The sequence below is a fragment of the Lagopus muta genome, chromosome Z (genome assembly GCF_023343835.1).
Source record: "Lagopus muta isolate bLagMut1 chromosome Z, bLagMut1 primary, whole genome shotgun sequence".
NCBI lineage: Eukaryota > Metazoa > Chordata > Aves > Galliformes > Phasianidae > Lagopus > Lagopus muta.
Window position 1 is genome coordinate 64950618 of NC_064472.1, and position 22156 is coordinate 64972773.

Below are 22156 nucleotides of genomic sequence, written 5' to 3' on the forward strand. Positions count from 1 at the left end.
TTTGTGTTTTGGCAGCAGGACCAAACCTTAAGCCAGGAGAGTTCAGCCCCTGCGGCACTGCACGAACACAGACAGAGAGATAAGCTGCAGAATACCTTCTCTTTCATACCCACTGCTCTGCAAAGATTACCCAGTCTTCTCTGACAAGTGATCCTCTTAGTTGCCAAACTCTGCCTCATGTGTTCGGTACTCGAAAATTAAAATCTTAAATAAAAGGGCTATTTTAGGAAGATAAAAGCTTTCTAGAGATGAGGAAAGCTATTTTTATGTATCTAATTATTGGTATGTATTGTATATATTATGTATACATTGTATTGTAATATGTAATTAGTCACACTTGATAGTGGCAGTAGCATTACTTGGGTTATGCTGTTATTAACATTATTAAAAAAAAATCAAACAGATATCAGTTGTGAGAGTCTTTTTTTTACCACTAGACCAGAATTCCACTAGACAACAGTGTAACACTTAATTATTTTTTTACAGGTTAATTTTACCTTTGTTATGTAAAGGCATAAGAGTCCCTTTATTAGAGGAGAGTGAATCCTGGGAAGTATTGAGGTGTGAGGTGAGGACCTTCGCTACCACCAGAACAGTGACCATAGTGGATGGAGTTTTCTCAAATGTGTTTAATTTGCACAGCCAAGAATCATTGTTCAGCACTGACTGTCAAATAAAAGCAGCACATGCAACAAGCAGTTGTTTCAAGATATTTCCCCTGATCCTCCAACCTTGACAACCCACCTTCAAAATGCCAGATCGTATTGGTCATACCACGTGTGCCAGGCAATCTGAGAAGCTTTCTACAAACCTACTAAAAGTGTGTTTCAGTCTTCGTCATGTTTAGTTTAACAATTAGCCCTTTGTTCAGAAAAAAAAAAAAAAAATTCTCTTTTCTTGGAAACAGTATTCGTACAATATTTATTAAACAGATATTCATGCATTTGACCAAATATTTGATTTGTATTTTTATCTTCCTGTTGTTTTTATTTTAAAGGAACCTGAGAATCTTCCGAAAGTTTAGAGATTTCTAAATGTTGGAGAAAGTCACAGGAGAAGTAACATATTCAGCAGCAATACCAGCTGCTCGAAAGGCAAATGGGATCCTGGGCTCCATCAGGAGAGGGGTGGCCAGCAGGGACAGGGAGGTGATTGTCCCTCTCTACTCGGCTCTTGTGAGGCCCCATCTGGAGTACTGTGTCCAGGTGTGGAGCCCTCAGTACAAGAAAGACATTGAGATTTTGGAAAGGGTCCAGAGGAGGGCGACTAAGATGATCAGGGGGCTGGAGCACCTCCCCTATGAGGACAGGCTGAGGGAGTTGGGCTTGTTCAGCCTGGAGAAGAGAAGGCTGCGGGGTGACCTCATTGCAGCCTATCAATACCTGAAGGGAACCTACACCCAGGAGGGGAGTAAACTCTTCAAAAGGGCTGACAACAGCAGGACTAGGGGAAATGGTTTTAAGTTGAAGGAGGGAAGATTTAGGTTGGATGTTAGGGGGAAGTTCTTTACTAGGAGAGTGGTTAGGCCCTGGAACGGGCTGCCCAGGGAGGTTGTGGATGCCCCGTCCTTGGACGTGTTCAAGGCCAGGTTGGACGGGGTCCTGGGCAACCTGATCTGAATGTGTATGTTTGGTGGCCCTGCTAGGCAGGGGGGTTGGAACTACATGATCCTTGGGGTCCCTTCCAACCCGGGTGATTCTGTGATTCTGTGATTCTGTAATACCGTGGAATTGGGAGCAAACTTAAATGGAAGAATATTTACAGAGAAATTGTGTAATACTCACCAAAGACATACTAGGTAAAAAATAACCTGTCTCTTCATGTGCATACATTTTATCACAGCTGGAACTTTCCATTAACTCCAGCTGTGCTGTCTTAATGTCCTCATCCGCCTACATTAGATGAGTGTGGTTAGCATCACTCTACAGATCTTGTAGAGTGGGAGATGACAGCTCCCTCCTTTTTGTTTTATTCTTGACTATTTGGAACCTTTTAAAATGTTTTATTCCATGTGTGATCTGAAGACATATTTGAGAAAATATCTACTGGGTATTGGATGGGAACTGTTAGATCACGGCCCGAATCAGTGATGGTGCACCTGGTAAAGTGGCATAACCAGCCCTGTGTGCACACGTTCAAGCAATTCACCTACCTTACCTGGGTCCATTTCTCCATAACCTCTTTTAAGAACTGGCTGCCAAGAGGGAAACTTCTCTACTTGGAGACTGCTTCCCTCTCGGAGTTTTACAGCAAGCCCTTATCTTCAAAACAGGGTAAGCTTACTCCTTTGTTATCACTGGCTTGAGACTAATGCCTTTATTAGGTCATCTGGAAACTGGTCAGAGGCAACTAGCATAGCCTCTATGCTGTTCCAATACCATATATGGAAGAAAGATAACATAATAGCCTATTTACCTTGACTTTATTTGCAGCATCAGTGAAAGATTGAGAGTAGCAGAGATTTCTGAAGGTTATTGGGTTCTTTTTGTGCTTGACTTTGGTCCACGTCCTGTTCATCTATGTGGTATGTTTGGTATGTTTGGTATGTGATATGCCCTGATATGTTTGCCTAAAGTTCAGTTCATTGGGGTAGACTGTTCTTGAGAGTGAAAGCGTTGGACCCCTCTTTTCCTCAGGGCCTTATCCCATGGGACACTTCCATGGAAATCCCTGAAGAACACAAAATATGCTTTCCTTTAAGTCCTGATTTTCCATCCCAGAATCCTGAGTGCATCTTATGGTCTCCCCACAGCCAAAGCTGCTTTTGATCTTCACATGCCCAGGGATCCCACTTTGCTACTGAATCCAGAAGAGCACTACACTTGCTGCTCAGTCACTTGAGTCAGGGTGTTATCATTGATGCTCCTCAGGAACCACTTGGATGGCTGGAGCAGACATCGGGTTGGCTGAAATCTCCTGTGAGGATCAGGATTTTTGAATATGAGGCTGTTCCTGGATTCTTCTATAGGCCTCCAGTTGTCCTTCCTGGTCAGGTGGCCTATGGCATCCCCCATTACAATGTCATCTATAATCGTCTGCTCTTTAGTCCTTGCTCCTAAATTCTCTCTTGGCTCTGCACTTCCAGGCAGAGCTCCAAGCACTCCAACTGCTTGCTTCCATAACACTAAACATCCCCTCCTCATTTTCCCCTTCTGTCCTTCCTAAGCAGCCAGATCCTTTCATTGCACTCTCCAGTCACAGTACGTGTCCCACAGTGTTTCCATGATCCCACTGAGGTCACAACCTTGAAGCTGCACACTTATCCCTTAATTCATGATGTTTATTCTTCATACTGTATTATTTAGTACATGCACTTCATAGGGGCATCATACTATGCTGGTTTTTCAGAAATGGTCATGGATTTTTTTGTTTGTTTGTTTTATCATTAAAATAATGACGCCTTGTAAACACTTCTTTGCAAATACAACTCCGGTTAAGCCTTGTTTTGATGATTTTGTGATCCCTTCTTGTCACTTTTCTCCAGGTCTTCTGCTTGTTGACTTTCACTGCCTCACCAGAATGCTGGTGACTCCCTCCCCCATCATTCTTTGTTAAAAGCCCTCCTTACCAGTTGGCCATCCCCCTGGCAAAGATGTCTTTGCCTAATTTCATGAGGAGGATTCCATCTTCCCCAAGCAGATGTTGAAATCAGACAAGTTCTCTTGTTCACAGAAACCAAATCATAGAATTATAGAATAGCCTGGGTTGAAAAGGACCACAATGATCATCTAGCTTCAACCCCCTGCTATGTGCAGGGTCACCAACCACCAGACCAAGCTGCTACATCCAGCCTGGCCCTGAATGCCTCCAAGGATGTGGCATCCACAACTGCCTTGGGCAACCTGTTCCAGTGTGCACCATTCTCTGAGTGAAAAACTTCCTCCTAGTATCTAACCTAAACCTCCCCATTCTCCCTTGTCCTATCAATATCCACCCTTGTAAACAGTCATTCCCACTCCTGTTTATATGCTCCCTTCAAGAATTGAGAGGCCACAATGAGGTCTCCCAGAGCCTTCTCTTCTCCAAGCTGAACAATCCCAGTTCCCTCAACCTTTCCTCACAGGAGAGGTGCTCCAGCCCTCTGATCATCTCACTGCCCTCCTCTGGGCCCACTCCAAGAGCTCCACATCCTTCCTGTGCTGGGGGCCCCAGGCCTGGATGCAGCACTGCAGATGGGGCCTTACAAGAGCCGAGTAGAGGGGGACAATCACCTCCCTCTCCCTGCTGGCCACCTCTATTTTAATGCAGCCCAGAACATAGTTGGCCTTCCAGGCTGCAGGCTGACACTAGCTCTGCAAGCAGTTGTTAGCAGGTGGTAATAGACCCCTGCTCTTTACTAGCTCCTTCAGGGCTTGGTAGCCACTTTCGATACTATTCATGTTGCCCTTGGCAGAATCACTTCCAACCCAAGCCATTCTATTTAGAGGGTTGGACAAGCCTCAGCACTCTTTCTACTACAACCCAAACCTGTTTGGGACCCAGCAAGGAGCAGACTTCTGCAGACAGTAGGTCAGGATGGCAGGTGTCTGTCCCTGGAAGGAGGGAGTAGCACACTGCTATCACTTGCTTCTTTCTGCTGCACTCCTAATGGTCTGCTGGCTGTGATGCTTGGCTTGAGAGCAAACCTGGCTCCTCTTCAACACATTTGATAGCTGTCAGCCTCTGGCTGGAACACGAACCTTCTTTCCAAAAGTCATCAGTGTCCATTCTTCACATTTCCCAGGTGCTACATTTACCATTTGGGAGATGCTCTCTGCATCTCTGCTGAAGCTGCAATGTAAGGTTTTTGAAGCTGTTGCATGTCTGAGAAGATCCTACTCTCTTTCAGTAAGTGAGATAGATTTGCATTTTTATTTTCTTAATATGCATGAGATGTTCTTGTCTTCTGCTATGATTTCTTTATTATGAAGAGAGTTACAAGGCAATTACCTTGGATTCCTACATGGAAGGAGAGCTTGAAGAAGCAGAAGTTCCTTATTCAATATCATCTGCCATGAACCTGACCAAAACACATTGGAAGTATGTTAGAATAAAGTTGTCTTTCTCTAGGTAGCATACAATTTAAGAGGAAAATTTATTTATATAAAGGGAAAAGGTCACATCACCATGAGGGCCACAGAGATGGTCAAAAGGTTGAAGTGCCACTTCTATGAAGAGCTGATCTCCTGTGAAGAAAGGTTGAGGGAATTGGGCTTGTTTAGTCTGGAGGAGGCTCTGGGGAGACCTCATTGTGGCCTTGCAGTACTTGAAAGGAGCTTATACACAAGAAGGGGAGCAACTTTTTCCGCAGTCTGATAAGTAATGTGTCAAGGGGGGATGGCTTCAAACTAAGAGAGGTGAAATTTAGGTTAGATGTTAAGAAATTCTTTCCTCTGGGTGTGGTGAGGCCCTAGAACAGGTTGCTCAGAGAAGCTGCCTCCACCCCTGGAGGCCAGGTTGGATGGTGCCCTGGGCAGCCTCATCTGATGGCTGGCAACCCTACCCGTGGCAGGGAGGTTGGGACTTGATGATCTTTAATTTAGCCTTCCAACCTGAGTCATTCAGTGCCTCGTTCAGGCACTGTCTGTTCAGAAATACTTTATGATCCTATGTTCAGTGAGCAATGTAGCTGGGCAGCTTCAGATAGCCCTGCAGAACATCCCAGCCCACAGTGGAAAAGAACTCAACCCCTCTTAAAGCACACAGAGTCTTTATTCTCTCAGGCTGTGCCCAGATGTATACTGAGATTCTGTATGTTATGTGGCTGCAGCTGCAAAAGGTTCCAGCATGGCCTCACTCCTGTGTAGTACAGGGGAGAATGACACCTGTGCATGCGGTATCTCCAGCTTTATTCCGAGTTAATTGTGAGTGATGTCTGAATGACCTGATGTATTACGTTCCAATACTAGCCCACAAAAAGTGGACATGGAAAATTTGAACAATTCTGATCCACTAGAAGGAAAAAGAGACCTTGTGTTACTTCACCACAGCCTACACAGCACCTTTACTTTTCCTCTTGGTTCTAGTCACAAAACTCACAGGAATATAATTTGCCATAGAATCATGATACCTCAGCGACAGCTTTACCTGGAATTCAAGCAGGGATAGATTACAAAATAAACGTTTATTAATATGAGGTGCCAAAGGAGTCTAACAGAATTGGCCAGGACAACTCAACTTCTCTCTCTACCTCAGAAAGGCTTATAGCAGTTCCTTAGCATGAATTTTGTGTATCTGAAGTTGCCAAACCATTGAGAACTCATATATACTTATGAGGACACAATGCTATTCCAAAAAAAAAAAAGAGCAGATCCATTCATTTAAAAAAAAAAGACAACAACAAACCTCCTGAGCTCTGCAGTGTCTCAGAACTCATTCACAGTGCATGAGCAGACAAGCTTTCCTTCAAAGATGGGAAGTGCCAAGCCCCATAAGCGTACATGGACAACATTGTTCTGTCTCTTTCAAGCTCGCCACAGGTTGTAGGAAAAGAACAGTTTTATTTTTATTAACTAGAGAATAAAAAAATAATTACAATATTAAGCTTGTAATCCTCTCACCCTTGGAACTACTGTATTACATTTCCTCATGTTGATCTTCCACTACCAACCTTCAAACATATTGCCACTTATCACCTGATTACTACATCAGTTCAGTGCAGAACTGTCATAAAGTGTTCAGTGCTGCTATTCAGACACCCTGAAGGCTTAATTTACTGTCCGTCTGATTGGCACAGCAAGCACCCACTGCCATCCCTCTGATAGGCACAGCCACCTGAGATTTTATCACACTAGGGACAAAGAACTGCTCATCTCAAGCAGTCAGCTTACAGCAAGCTGCTTTGCCTACTGCTGCAAGAGCAACTTGCCTTGCAAGGCAAGAGCATGTCAGGCTGGTGCAAACACACACCTGTTGCAGTGTTATCTCTTGCTCCTTTTCATCTATCAGTCACTGCCACTTCTGGCTTGGTGATAGCTGGAAATTCGATCTGTTACTTTTAATACAGGTTCTGTTGCTCTTCTACTAGAGGATCAAACAAGGTATGTCTCAAATAAAGGGCATGGGATCAACTTGTCTTCTAAGAAACAGGTGTCAACACTGGCTAACAGCTTAGAAATGAAACATTTCCTTTCACCTACAGTAATGTGCATGACCACATTTTTGTCCCCAGCAGTTACGTCACTGTCCCAGACTGACCTGGGCTGTCTGCCAGGTACCTACCCAGTTGCTTTCTCCTCACAGGCCCCAGAAAATAAGATGAAATGACCATGAGTTGAGCTCAGAACAGGCAGATTGCTTGCTCATTGCCATCGCAGGCAAAACAGACTCAGCTTAGGGTAGATTAATTTATTGTAAAGTAAAAGCAAAGCAGAGAAACAAAACTAAAAGCTCCTTCCTCCTGTTCCTTTCTCAGCTTTGCTCCCAGCTCCTCCCCCTGTCTGGTACATGGGGAAAGGTAATGTTGTCTGTGCTCAGTCCACTCAGCTCCTCTCTGCTATTCCTTCCTCCTCATGCACTTTCCCTGCTTGAGCAGGGAATATCTCCCATGTGGTACCATTGTTCAGGATTGCTCTGAGGCAGGTCCTTTCTGTGGGATACTGTTGTGGTTTAACGTGGCAGGTAGCTCAATATTGCACAGTCATTCTCTCACTGTCCCCCTTGCAAGTGAGATGAAAGAGAATAAAAGAACAAGTAGAGCTTGTGGGTTGAAATAAAATTATTTGCTAGGATTTGCTAGGATAGAAAAAAAAACGAAAAGCAAAATAGTTTTGACTACCTCTCTCTGCATATAAATGTATTTAACAAGTGATGTACAATAACTGCTCGCCACCCTCCCGACCAATGACCAGCTAGCCCCTGACCAGTAGAAGAGAGTGAGATGCACTCCCACCCCCTTCAAAACTCCTTCTGCAAGATGTCATATGGCATAAAATATCCCTTTGACCAGTGTAAGTCAGTTGTCCCAATTCTGTTCCCTCCCAGCCCTTCACAGAGAATAGCCTTGGCTCTGTACAATGCTGCTTAGGAGCAACTATAAACATTTGTGTGCTATCAATGTTGTTTTTCTCCTAGAACCAAAACACAGCATCAGACCAGGTGCTCTGAAGAAAACAATTCCATCCCAGCTGGAATTAAGACGGTTATAGATCTTGCCTCACAGATTCCATTCCTGCAGTCCCTGCCACTAACAAAGCCTTGCCACATAGACCCAATATACTTACCTAATATACAATGTGAAGCATAATTGAATTAATTTTATTTTGCTTGATAGTAGCTGTCTTTTGTTAAAATTACAGGACATATGCTCTGCTCCTCCTCATTTGAAGTAAAATGATGTATAAATTTATTTTATTTTTCTACTGACTAAATATTTAGTAATCCTTACCACTTCATCGAGATTATGCCTGCATTAGAAACGGGTAAGTGGTGTTGGCAGTTCTTTTACAGTGTGTGCTTGCATCTTCAAAGCACAGTAATACACTGATGCCAAGGACAAACTGCTGGTAAAATCAAGATTTTGTTACCTAATTGCTGGAGGTTTTGATTTTCAGTAGGATACTGAGGTTTTTCATAACTTGTTCACAGATTGATTTAAGTACCTGCATTTGGAAAAAAAGCACACAATACTGTATTAATAATGGCTAGAATCACTGTGGCAATTTTCTAGAGGGCTTTCAGGTTTGTGAAACTTTAAATAGATTCACAGTGTAGTATCAGCACACAATTCATACTTGGCACCTTGTACATCATGCTGCATGGCTTTAAGGTGATGTGGCTTCTTGTGAGATTGCCTGGCTCTTAGCATGGTTCTGAATTAACCACAATCACAGTGATTGCTTTCCCCATTATGCAACCAAGAGTGTGCTTTTTGAAACCTGGAGAAAAGCAAAGTCTTCTAGAGGGGATCTGTGAGAGTATTTTTTAATTAGATTTTTGTTAATGGAGCTTTCTGTTGGTGTGATGCAAGTAGATGGCTACAGATCACTTCTTGGCCTTTTGGCTAAGATCAGGTGCTCGCATCAGTTTAATATCTCATACATCCTCAATAAGAGGACTATATATTAAATTAATTTTTGGGGTTAACAGTTGGACCCAGAGCTTGTTCCCACCTCTCTCATGCATCGTTCCAGTAAGCAAATACTTCCAGGCATGGTGCACACTTGTTATTTTGCCTGCCCCAAAATGTGGTGGTTCAGGTCTTTGGCTTCAGGGAGTTCCTAGGCTGTTGCTGCCAGTGAAGGGCAGCAAGAATATGATTTGTGTGAGGTGTGACCAGGTGGATGATCTGCCCAAGGAGGAGGTGGAGAGGTTAAGGATACCAGAAAATGTAAGCAGGCAATAGACTGGTGAAATAACTCCCTTCAATACTGATGTGAAACCCCATAAATAGTAGTGAACCTTCTGCACTGCCACTATTGGGCAGAGGGTGGGAATTTAGGAGAGGAGGAGGAATAGAAGCAGTTCTCAGTTCAGTGTCAGAGGCACACCTATCTCGATTCTCCAGGTGTCCCTAGGTGATATGTTTGAGGCTCTGAAACTCAAGGGAGAGATGAGTGAGAATGCGGTGGAAGGCCCACCCATGTGGTTGTCTAGGGCAAAGCAATTGACTCCATGCCTCAAAACCTCCTCAGCCAAGAAGGAAAGAAGAGTAAAGGCATCTGAGAAGGATGGAGGGCTTCACACATTGGTCAGACCTTACACGTAGGGAAGCATTCTGCCTCCCTGGAGTCTGGGTCAGGGACATTAGTAGGAGACTCTCTAGTCTGGCTCACCTTTATGGTTATTATCCGTTACTGGTAGCTCAGACTGAGTCAGTCACTGAGGGAAGACTGAGGACTATCACAAGGGACATCAAGGCAATGAATCAAATATTCAGCTCTGATAAAAATCTGATCATGTCTCTTTACCAGGCTTTTGTAATCCCTGTCTTAACAGGGAGAAGTATATCCTTCACTTCACAATGGTGCCTCATTTGCATCACTGTGTTTTGGCAGCACACACATTTGTGACCAGCTGTCAAGGATGAAGCACACAGAGAATAAAATTTTGTCAAAAACCTCAGATGAACACCTCGAGACCTCACGAAGAGCTGCAGCCACTGCCATTGAGATATCCCACTACTTTTATCTTTTTGTTCCCCTCTTTTTTTAATGTTTTGTGAAAAATATTAAAAATTAAAATGGTTTGTTATTTATTAATGATAATTTGAGAATTTGCTCTATCAAATAGTGTTGTTGCGCCCTTTGTCTCTGTTGTAGTTTCCACGGAAATAAATAGAAGGCATTACTTTTGGAGTATCTTATGTAGAGCAAGACAATTCCTCTTCACTCAGTGTGGCCCAGAAAAGCCAAAAGGTTGGCCGTCCCTGATCTAAAACATCAGAAGAACAATGACTAGCTTTTTGTGTCCTAAATAATTTTATTCTCACACATTTATTTTTTGGTATTGTTCAGTGGAAGCTTACAGTGGCACTTTTGTGCAGAAGGAGAGGAGGTAGAGCCTGTTTATTGTTTTAAGAGCACAGACCTCCTGTAATTCAAAGGAAAAGTACTCCCCAATCACCAACGTCTGTTCATTGTATGACAATACTCAGTGGCACTGGTAGGACACCAGACTCTTCCAAGACGACTACCAGTTAGCTCCTTTGTGTGCAGAACTGACACCTTGCCATGTGACTAGTTATTTTCCTAATTAATAGCTGTCAAACTATTATTATCATTATTATTTATTACCATTACTATTATTTATTTAAATATTATTTTCAATTAAATGATCAAACCAGACTTCTTCTAAAACAAGCAGCCATTCATCATCAACAAAGAAGTTAGATGCCAATATATGGAGATGAACCCTGGCTAACTTAAAAGGTGCAAGTGCCTCCACACTGGCATGACCGTGGTGTAAACATACGTACCCAGTACATATGTTATATACACATACCCACTTCTGACATGCTGGAGCACTGAGTTGAAGAAGCATGCTTCCAGCAAGCTCACCATCCCCGTGTGTGGGAGGAGCATTTCTTCCTCTTCAAGTTGGTGTTCACCCTACCCAATGCATTTCATGAGATAGGAGCAGCTCATTAATTGTAATGGCTCTGATGTTAGTACCAGGCAGAAACTCACTGGAGGGAGAATGGACAGTTGTTTGCTGCTGCCTTTAGCACGGATCCCAGTGCTGAAGTGCGTACAGCCAGCCACATAACAGGCAGTTGTTTTGTTTCTGTGTTCACCTCAGGGCTATGGTCCACATTTTTTAAACAATGCACCGTTTTAGAACTTTCTTCTTTCTCATACCAGAAAATATTCAGATTTTCAGTGGGCCAGAGAAGCAAGAATATTTTTTAAATTTCTTTTTAAGCTGATGTCCCAAATCTTCCAGCCTACCGCAATTTTCAACCTGTGTTAAGTTTTGCATCAATGAAACAATATCGTTCTGAGCCTATTTACTGTAATCAAAATCAGAATGCACATTGGCATTCGGGTGGTATATTAATCTGTTTTTCTCCTTATATAATGACACACATCCCTAGCCAGTTAGGTGACTCATCATATTCTTCATCAGCAGCTTGCTCTGAAAAACAGCAAAATGCATTCCTAGCAATTAACTACTTCTTTAAAAACTCATAATCAATTGAGACTGATAGAAAGAAACAAGGTTAAGCCCCATTTGTGTCATTTAAAATGATAGCGTGGTCTATTTCTGTGCAGCATTAATTTTAAAATGGCAGCATGGTGTGTGATTCATACCCATACCCACCTGTCACATAATCACACGTTTAATTCCATTTAACCACCTACGTTCATCAACTTGCTTTTCACCTTTATTCCTTGCTCTTTCATGTTTCACCCAGGCTAATGTGCTCCCAGAGCTCTTCTAAAGCAGCAACAAGACATGTTTGATATATTTTTCTGTTTTCTAAATTGCACTTTAAAGCTTTCAATTGTTATTCAGCCCCAGTCAGTGGGCTAACCTGCTGCTAGAAAAATCCAACTCTGCTAAAAGCACAGCAGACATGACTAAGAGGAGGAGCATGTTTCACAGATGGTACGCAGCAGGCACTGCAGAGGATCTCTGGATCTCTCACTGACCAGTCTTTGCCTGGTGCATGAGGCCCTGCAGCCAGGCAGGGGACATCCCAAGCCTCACAGCCTTGTGGATTAATGCCAGACAGTGCAATTAGTTTGACTTTCCCATGCAATTGGGATTCAGAAAGTGTTTTAAGCGAACGATCTGAATGAAGCTGTTTCTTGAGAGCAGTTTGGTGTCTGTGGAGGTATGAACCAAGCAACATCTGCAAAGAGTCCAGACGTGAGGATTTTGTCCACAGAATGAAAAATATTGCAGAGCCAAGATTAGTTCAATAGGTGGTACTCAAATATTAAGATTCTTACTTCAATATCATACTTATTTTTAGGAGTCAGTGAAGAAAAAATACTAAAAAAATTCAGGGGATAAATAATGTTAGTGCAGAAAAGGATGCCAAAATGTCAGTAAGTATCAAAACTGCAGGTCTCGGAGCAGCTGAGAACTGATTCCAGCAAGACAATCTGTGGCAAGCTCTATCACAAAAATAACGCTGGAGATTTCTCTGCCTGTGCCCACTCAAAAGCTGTATCCTATTTGAGTGCCTTCCTTGTTTATGCCTAATGAATTGAGATGTTATTTAGACTGAAGGTTAAGGAATTAATTATAATTTTATCTGGGATCTTTCATTAAGGCTGATTTAACCCATGAGTTTAATGTAGGCTAGTTTAGTGTTGATTTAGCGTTGATTTAATGTAGGCTGATTTAGCAGTAGGAATCAGGATATTAATTTAAGGACCAGTATATGAGCTTAGCAAAAGGATCAATTAGTGCTGGTACTAAAACTTTCCAGTTTAGATTTGTGTGGAGCAAAACTTCACAGAAGCACTGAGGTCACAATAAACCACTTTTCTCTTTGCACCCACCAGGCACAAGGATTTTTCCCTTGGATTTCACATACATTGGTTTGGGCTATAGTGCACCAACTTAGAAAGCTGCTCTTTATGGCATGACAAGAAATAGGAACTTCCCAAATTGAGGAAATACAGCTAAAGGTAGGCTGAATGTCATTATGATGAAGATGATGTTAGAAAAATGAGGAGGAAGTAAGTGGTCAAAGACCACCAGAGGTCTTTGCTAATGTCCCAGATGGACATTAGCATATATTAAGGAGTTACAAGAAACTCCTTATATATGTTAAGGAAAAAAATGAATATGTAAGCCAATGTATTGCATATGTGTGCCTTGGACATGCTTGATTTGTTAAGTCACCTGGTACATATAACAAAGAATAAAATAACACTGCTTTCCAACACCATGTTGGAGTTGGAGAGTTTTCTTCCTGAGTTTGAGAGGACCAGCTGCTCCTGAGTAGTGCCTTTGGTGCAGCGTGGTCCATTTTTCACAGTGCTGTTCCTCCAAGGCTAGCTGCATCTTGTGCTCCTGGACTGGCTGCTTGAAACCCACGTGGTGGGGTGGAACAGAAAGTCATTGGGGCAGCTATGCCAGTTGAGCCTATAATGTGAACTTTAGAGATGTTTTTTACTTTGTAGCTTGAGCACAGACTGTGTGGCAGTGGAACGCTGTGGAGGGAAGGGCGCAATGCAGTGCTAGCTCCACCTCTCAGAATCGCCTGGGTTGGAAGGGACCGCAAGGATCATGAAGCTCCAACCCCCTGCCACAGTCAGGGCCACCAACTTCACATTTAATACCGGACCAGGCTGCCCAGGGCCCCATCCAGTGTGGCCTTGAACACCTCCAGGGATCTGGGCAGCCTGTTCCAGCACCTCACCACTCCCTTAATAAAGAACTTCCCCCTGACATCCAGCCTAAATCTTCCCTCTCTCAACTTCAGACCATTTCCCCTTGTCCTGCTATTATCTACCCTTCCAAAGAGTCCTTCCTGTTTATAGGCTCCTTCTCATGCTGCCACACACTCAGCTTAATCAAAACCCATCTGTGTTACACCTGGCATGCCTTCCCCTTGATGAGTAACACAGTGATTACTGACAATAATATTTTAACCTACTACACTTTATAGAGGCGTGTGCTTGTCATTAAGCAGACATAAGTTTCCTTGTTTAATTATTAAACTTGGGCTGGTGTTATTTCATAAAATAGTTTAGTAAGTTAACACGCTCACTGTGGAAGAAATATGCAGAATGCTTATGTGGTGCTGACAGATTATGAAATATTCAGCATCTCAAAAGGCTCACAACATGACTTTGATTGGTTTTGTGACAGTTCACAGATCTGGCATTTTTGATGGATTTGGATTACATCAGTAAAACATGCATGTTCAAGGTGGAAAACAACCTCTCTGTGTTATGTTTCAAGACACACCAGTATTCAAAATTAAACTTAAATTACAGCCAGTTCAAGTTATGGCAAATACTTTTATACATTTCTATATGTTGGCTAAACGCAGTCCTGTGAACAGTGACAAACATGCAGCTGTGCTTTCCATTTGATAAAGGAATCCAATCAGTGGGAATTTTAGCGGTTTATCTGCCTTTCAGGTATGCCTGGGCCTCCTTTTCTCTGTGACTAAAAGGAAATCTTGGAGTGGATCAAAGAAGACCTGTGGAAATCTTCAGGGGGAATCTGTTCTGATCCTACCTCATGTGTGGTAAATGCCCAACTGATCTGGTTTCAAGGTGCCAAGCTGTCATTCTGAACATGCCTATGAGCCATGCACCAGGTGACAGAATAAGACAGAGCACACGCAGGTTTTTTTTCTCTCCTTTGAGTCCAGTTTCACACTGCAATTGCTGCAGCTATTTTTCAGCTCCTGCTGTAGAGGGAAGACTGTAAAAAACAATTACAGACCTTCTCTGAGCTGTGCTTCGGGAGCACGGATGTCACAATACAGCAACCCCTTTTCTATTCCATTATCTAAAGAAACACTGTATTTTTGCATAATTTCTGTCATGTCCATCCTGTATTTTTCTGCTGTTTGTGTTATCATTGCTGAGTGTGTGGTGACCCAGTATTTACCTCTGCAAGTAGCTCTGAGTCAGTGATTCCTACCGCTTCCCTGCAGAAATGCAGTAGATGACAACAGGCTGTTTGAACTCCAGTGGATTCCTGTTGCATCAGAGACCCATTGAGTTCCTGCCTTGCCCTCACAACCACTAATTTGGCTAACAACAAATGCTCAGTCACAGGATAGCCTGAGAATGGCATTGTGCATTTGCAAAACTAGGGGCTTGATGTGTTGTTTTGTGTGAGATAACTTAGCAGTTTTCATACTGACTTTAATAAGCTCTGTCTGTGCCCCTTTGAAAAGAAAATGTGCACTCCTGAAAATCAGCACACCTTTTGTGACAACGTGTCCCTGTGTGGCTGTCAGCTAAGCAGCATGTGGCAGCCTTGTCCTCAGCTCTGCCCCAGGTTCACCACAGCTATTGGTGTTAGGTGTGTGCTCTGCAGACCAGAAATGCTGAAATGGCACAAGGGCAGAAGGTTGGAGCTCCTGGTTACCTAGGGATTGTGGGACCACTGCAAAGGTGTTCTGGTTTATAGCTGCAAGGTGCCTGTGAGCAGGGCAAAAAAACATGACCAGTGTTTCCAGACTGGATTGTACAACCATGTCAGTGGTGTACTGCAAATCAGAACCTTGTCAGCCCTTGTCCTTGTCAGCCGAGCTAAGCTTATGTGCCTTGTCTGGTCTACAGAGAGAAAAAATCAGTTAGTATGTTAGCGTGTTGGAATGATGAGTTAGTCCTTTTAGCAAATTTGGAACCACAGTATTTTGGAAGAATATGGTAGCAGGCTTGCTGGCTGTCCAGGGCACAGGTTTCCTGGTTGCTTTGCCTGGGCTCATGAGGCAGACACAGGTCAACATGCTGGCACACAGCACACCTCCAGGCAGGCATGGGACCTGGCACCCGTACGCTTCCATCCCTGCAAGGACCAGGCCTCTTTCCCAGAGGAAAACGTAGGTAAAGGAAGTAGCTGCTTGGCAGTTAGGATATAATATGCAATTACATGGCAGCTTTAGAGCTCTGTTGGATGACTTTTCAATATCAAAACAATGTTCACAATGTACTTTTGCTGCTCTTTTGCTCGTCTCAAAGAGCAGCGGTGGTGCCTGATTTCAGAGCTTCTGTGGGTGAGAGCACTGCTGGGGCAAAGCTATCAGCAGGTTTCTGCCAGCACCCACATCCACAAATGTGGGCTGCAGCAGACTATGGGAACACAAACATGTTAGCCTCACTGATATGACTGTGTGCAAAGGGAATTGCAAGCAATGACCTTTTGATATAGAAGTTTTTATGTGACATTAATGACTTTTATTCTGCCTCCATTTTAACCAGAACTCAAATTACAAGTGATAATTGCTTCTGAAGTGCATTTAAGCTGTGTAATTGTTATGCTTAAAATCAATGCAGTAATAAAATGCTTCTTCTGGTACTCTGTTAATTGCCTTCTGAATTAAGGGAGAGTTCTGTGCCCAGTACAGATGTATTTAGTAACTGGTTCCCATGGAGCTGTGGTCATTTTCTGTTTTGATCTTCCTGTTTTTCTACCAGTTAAATTTTCTCTGAAAAGTATGGGTACTTCACATCCAAGCTGCACCAAAGGATAAAGATAACCCTGCTTGGGTTAATAAGAGTGAAAATGCATGGGATTTTCTGTTGACCTGGGAGATTTTCTTTGTCATGTTTCTATAGCCAAAAAGAATCTCCCTTTGATCGTGATTCATACTGCAGGCACCAAGAAGTGGTTTCTGGTCAGTAGTGTCCAGGAAGAGATAAGACTGCACCATTCATGCTGTTGTGGAACAGCTCAGAAAAAGTGTTCCTCATTTCTCAAAACACTGCAAAAAATTCATTAGAACCTAGCTGGGCCCTCATTTGTACTTGTGCCTTGGATCTAGCAGTGCATAGAAATAAATGGCACTTGGACTGGGAAAGGAAAACAGCAACTTGTGCAACCTCTGATGAAAGCTACCATGGCACAACTGGTCAGCATTTATGGACATCACTAAGAGGTGCATTTTAAAAAGAACTCAGAAATGCTATAGAAGATATGGGGAGTAGGAAACATGCTGCACAGCTGGTAAGAACAAGAACACGCTCATACCAAAACTGCACCGACTCTTTCATATTTACTGAGCCAGAAGTAAAGCAGCTGTTATTTTAATGGCTTTTTGGCACTTTTCAGTACTGAATAAATATGTGTTTCTAAAGGCTGTCCTGTAACTATAAAACCAGGATGTCCAATGAGGAATGACTTCAGTGTGCAGGCACAGCCCCTTCCACCTTTTCTTTGCCCACGCCTACTCAGCACCATCCCCAGTCCTGTGACCCACCCACTCCTTATGCCAAATCACAGCATCTCAATCAGGCACCATAACGAACCTGGCCAGATCATGGGTTTTTTGGGACAGGCTGAAGATCAGCCCCAGCGTTTGTATGGTCCCTAACATCGATTTGGCTCTTGCAGTCCTGCACAGTTAATTGAATGTTTTTACCTCTGGACATACCCATAAGTGATCCACATTCCCCAGTGCCTGCCCCACTGCAGCATCCTTGCCAGTCTTCCAATGTCAGCTATGTTGGAGTTCATAGGTGGCTTACCGTGCTGCTGTTCGTTGGCCAGAGCTGTAATGATTTCAATCCCAGCTGACCCAAAAGCTTCACTGGAAATGACTCTACTCCTTTCCACAACTCAGTGGAAAGGATGCACAGCAGTCTTCTCTAAGGTTGGAATTACATTTGAGCAACGAAAGTGAAGTTCCAACAGAAACCACAGGTACTTGTGACAGACTGCAAAGCATACTTGGTGAGGAAACCACTGCTAAATATAAGAGATTGCTGATTAATGAGTAAGATTTCATGCAGCAGAAAGGATTTCTCCACCAGCTTCACTAGCATAAAGAATCAAGGTGTAGGAAACCTGGTAATGCAGGGGTGGGGCTGGGGGTAGTTTACTATTGAGTAGATTCTGCAGTATTTTCAGAAACGGAACAAAATCATGTTTTCATAAAAGAACAGGAAAATACCCAAGCCTGAGATAATCCTTTCAATGTGACAAACAGAGTGGAATAAAATATGTTAATTACAAATAATCACTAAAGGAAATAAATGCATTTCCATCTTAATACAGTGCTATCGCAAATCATCCGTATGGGAATGGATATGTACAGAAACTGCTTATGAATGACACAATTTACTGTAGGAAACTTGTATTTGGCAAGTAAATTCTGAAGGTGTTGAAGATGTAGTTGAAGTACTAGTGCTGCTACTTGTGATGTAGTTGGCTAACTGGCCGGGAAATCTCAGTTCCTACAGCTTTGCTTCTGTTCCTTTGTGTGCCGATTTTAAGTACGTCTACAATCAAACTGCTAATGAGATGTAGAGGTTGTATGAAAATATAAATGTTTTATCAGTTGTTCAAAGACCTGGAAGGGACAGGGTTTATTGTATCCTTTGGTGGAGATGTCTGTGCAGGAGGGGTGATGTTATGTGCTTTTGCATCTGTGCAACACCCAGTGTACTTGCAGCTTGCCTTCAGTAAGCATGCAGTGCAAATTGGCAACACTTGTTCCTCATGTGTGCTTGCAGGCAAAAATAATAGCCTGAGCAGGCTGAAAGACAAGCCTGAAAAACAGGAAATCTAATTGCCGGGACACTGTAATAACTATAATATTGTGATTGAGAATATAACTGGTAAGCAAGTGGATAATGAACTGATGAGAAGGATGCCTGGATTCCATTGAACTGAGGCAGCCACAAGGCAACTGTGATAGTGTCCAGAGGCAGCACACAAATTGGTATGGGCTGAATACATGGTGCTTGAATATGTGCTCAGCATAAGGAAAAACTGCCCCATTAGAGATGTGTGCTGGGTGCATGCTGGGTGCTAGCAGTCAACAAGCCTAATGTAAAACAGAGGAGGCTGCCTGAGCTCAGGTCCTGGCAGGCAGTGGTACAGATGTTCTCAGAGGAAGATCAGGAGGATGCAAGGCAGTGTGGCTGGATGAGCTCCATCCTGCATGAGGAGCACAGGCAGAGCAGAGGGGATCACTGCCCAGCAGTGTTTTGCTGGCATTGTAAGCCTCACATTGGCAGGCTACAGTTTATCTGTGGGGCTGTCAAAAACTCCTTGCAGCATTTGCAGCAACAGGTCATCTGCTGATAGAAAAATGGCTATGTATAAAACTAAGTAGATGAATAACATAAATAGCTCGGTTGAGCCCAAAGCCATCCAGGTGAAGAGGCCTGCCATGGTGCTTAGCAGACAGACCAGCACTCTGGCTTTCTCTCCTGGAGACGTAAGGTAACTCGGTAACCACTGGACAGGCAGAGGAACTCTTAGGCTGGGCCTGATGGCTAAGGGCATTCACTTGAGGCACAGGAGACAAAGCCAGGCCTGGGTGCTGCTGACACAATGCAATGTAATGCTCCAGTGCTCCAGGGCCAAGCACAGAGCTTGGGTCCATTGCCTGGCAGCTGGGCAGAGGAGGACCAGTCACATGGGCCCTCTCCCACTTTCCTGCCTTCTTTCTGCAGAGTGCAGTGGTTTGCATGCTGTGGAAAGATGGAAGAAGGACACAGAATGGGAGTAGCGAGTATTTCAAGCATGGAAAAACCCACGTGAGGAACAAAAGTTTGTGTTTCGTGATAGGGAGCTGGTCACTAAAAGTTCCTCAGAATCATTAAAACGAAATAAGAAAGAACGAGGTTAATTTTAAAACACTGTCCATTATAGTCTGTGAGCATTTTTCACACTGAAGTATTAAAAAACCTTTTATGAGAGGAAGGAGTTTAACATAATTTATACCAGAAATTTTGATCATTGCAGTAAAGAAATCAGGCTTACATTGTGGCACTGACATTTTATGGCTCTTAAGCCTTTGGGACCCTGCTGAAGATCTGTAAAGGATGTTATAATCCATGCTTCAGCAAATCAGCATAATTGGCATGTTGGCAGGGCAGGGGTAGAAAGGGAACTGAGCAGGAAAGTAGGAACAACCACTTTATATCACACACCTCTTTCCAGCTCTAGGGCACTTATCACTGAGCTCCAGCCACTGGGGTTACACCAGAGATGAGTTTAGCCTGTTATCTGCAGAACTTTTCAGTTGCATTGTTGTTGCTATCCCCATGTTGCTACTTGAAGCATTCGTGGCATATGGGATGTAGTGAAACACAAAAATCCTTCAATTACTGACCAAATGCTGTGAAGCTTGTAGGTGGCTCAGTATTCAAGCATTTTCAGTACCAGATTATTAGCAGGATGCTGTGTACAAGCCCACAGCACGCTTGAAAATTTTGTTTTTTGTTTAAACTTCTTTTTTGTTGTTTAAAATTTGAAGATTATTAATGTGGGCAGGGAGAGCTGAAACATTTCAGATTGTTTTATAGGTCTATTACCTAAAGTGCATCAGGATCTGAGTGATCAGCTAGTTTGGAGTGTGTCTATAATGCCTGATTTGCAGCTCTTTGAGGCAGAGCCCAACTCTCAGCATGTGCTTTCCTAGCTCCCAACCAAAGCAAGCTCTAGATGTGCATCAGCTCACAAAATTCCAGCTATTTTAATGGAGATAAACCAGTGCATAGAACACAAGCCTGCCTTGTCATAGGAGGCTTTGAACAGCTGTATTAAACTCCAAGTAAATAGTTTATTAATTATTACCACAAATGTTTTAAGAAGAACATTTCAAGATGATGAATTGTCTTTGGTAGGATTTACAAAGAGGAATACAGCGTAGGATAGAGCCTATGTCAAAGAATTATACAGCAAGAGATCATATGAGCAACTGAGGAAGTGTTACAGGAAAGCAAGAGAGCATCCTGCAATATAGGTTATGACAGCTGGGACTGAGTATATTATTTCAGATATACGTATCAAGATAACTTTGCCTCAAAATGAACTAGAAAAATAAATTGGGAAGGAGCTGATTCCCTGACACTGAGGAGGATGGGAAAAGCCAGGTGGCTTGGGATGTGCAGAAGGTATTTTGGGAGTTATGGATTAAAAGAAGATAGAATTCTTGCTAATGTGCCATATTGCAGGGACAGTTGCCATAGCACCATTTGCTGCTAAGAATAGATTTCTATAGCCCAGCAGGAGGTCACAATATTATAAGAGGATGTTTTTCATGGGATTCAAATGAATTCAGACAAAACACAGGGCCCTCTACACTGAGAAGTAGGAAATGTAGGCAAGGCTGAGGTGGGGTGATTTGACTTGGGATTTGGTATCTGATGTGAGATTCCATGACAGCAAAGCAGCCTGTGATACACAGTCTGTCACACCTGCACCTTGTTTTGGGAGGCAATGTGTCAGAGCTTGGATTACGAGTCATATTTTAGATTAGAAGATTTTCTGAAATTATGGAAGGATTGAGGCAAAACAATAATCAAAGACAGTACTTCCCCTCACCCACCAGTTTTTCCTGTGTAGGAAATCTGGCAGCAAGTCTGATATAAAAGAGTTCAGTGTCCTAAACAACAAAGTTTCCTTTCCGCAGCTGCCTTCATAACTTGGCTGGCATTGCAGCTGCCAGTGTGAAAGCAGCATGGCAACCACCAGAAGCATACCAGAGGCACTGTGACAACACTGCCTATGCCAGCTGCAGAAATACCTTGCCCCAGAGCAGCTAGAAGTGGTCTGACTGGCTGAACTTGTGCTGTGCACTGCGGTTCCATGGAACTGCTATTGCTTCCTCCGCAGTTAGCAGGCAGAGTCACGGAGAGGTTGATCAGCACAAAACTGCTCCCAGTACTGCAGGGAGAAGCTGCTAATGTTCCACTCTCTGACGTACCTTTGCTGCCTCGCCTAGGCTAGGCTGCACACTCAGTGTGTGATGGATAATTTTGCACAAGTGTTTGTTTTGAATTGGTGCAGGGCTGAAAAGGAGAATTCAGAGTAGCCTTTGGGAAGAAAAGCAAAAGATAATGGCAGACTCCATGAAAACGAGCTCTTTTTGTCACTTAGGACATTTCTGACAAAGACAGTGCTCATTTATGGGACATGCAGTGCTATCCCTCATTGCAGATCTGGTGAAATCCAAGAGGCTTGCTGCAGACTGGCAAGCTATGGCAGAGGTTGCTGACTCCTTTTTAGGAATTGTGGGGGATTGTTGTGTTCCAATGAAATGTCAAAGAATGGGAGAATAGGGTAAGGAAGAACAGAA

At 43.2% G+C, this 22156-nt stretch overlaps 1 non-coding gene across 1 annotated transcript; it reads left to right on the forward strand.

The window, feature by feature from the left end:
- The first annotated feature begins 8960 nt into the window (after nt 1–8960).
- LOC125687442 (U2 spliceosomal RNA) lies at nt 8961–9143 on the forward strand. Its single transcript, XR_007374072.1, has one exon. It is a non-coding gene; the product is annotated as a U2 spliceosomal RNA (small nuclear RNA).
- Nucleotides 9144–22156: the final 13013 nt, after the last annotated feature.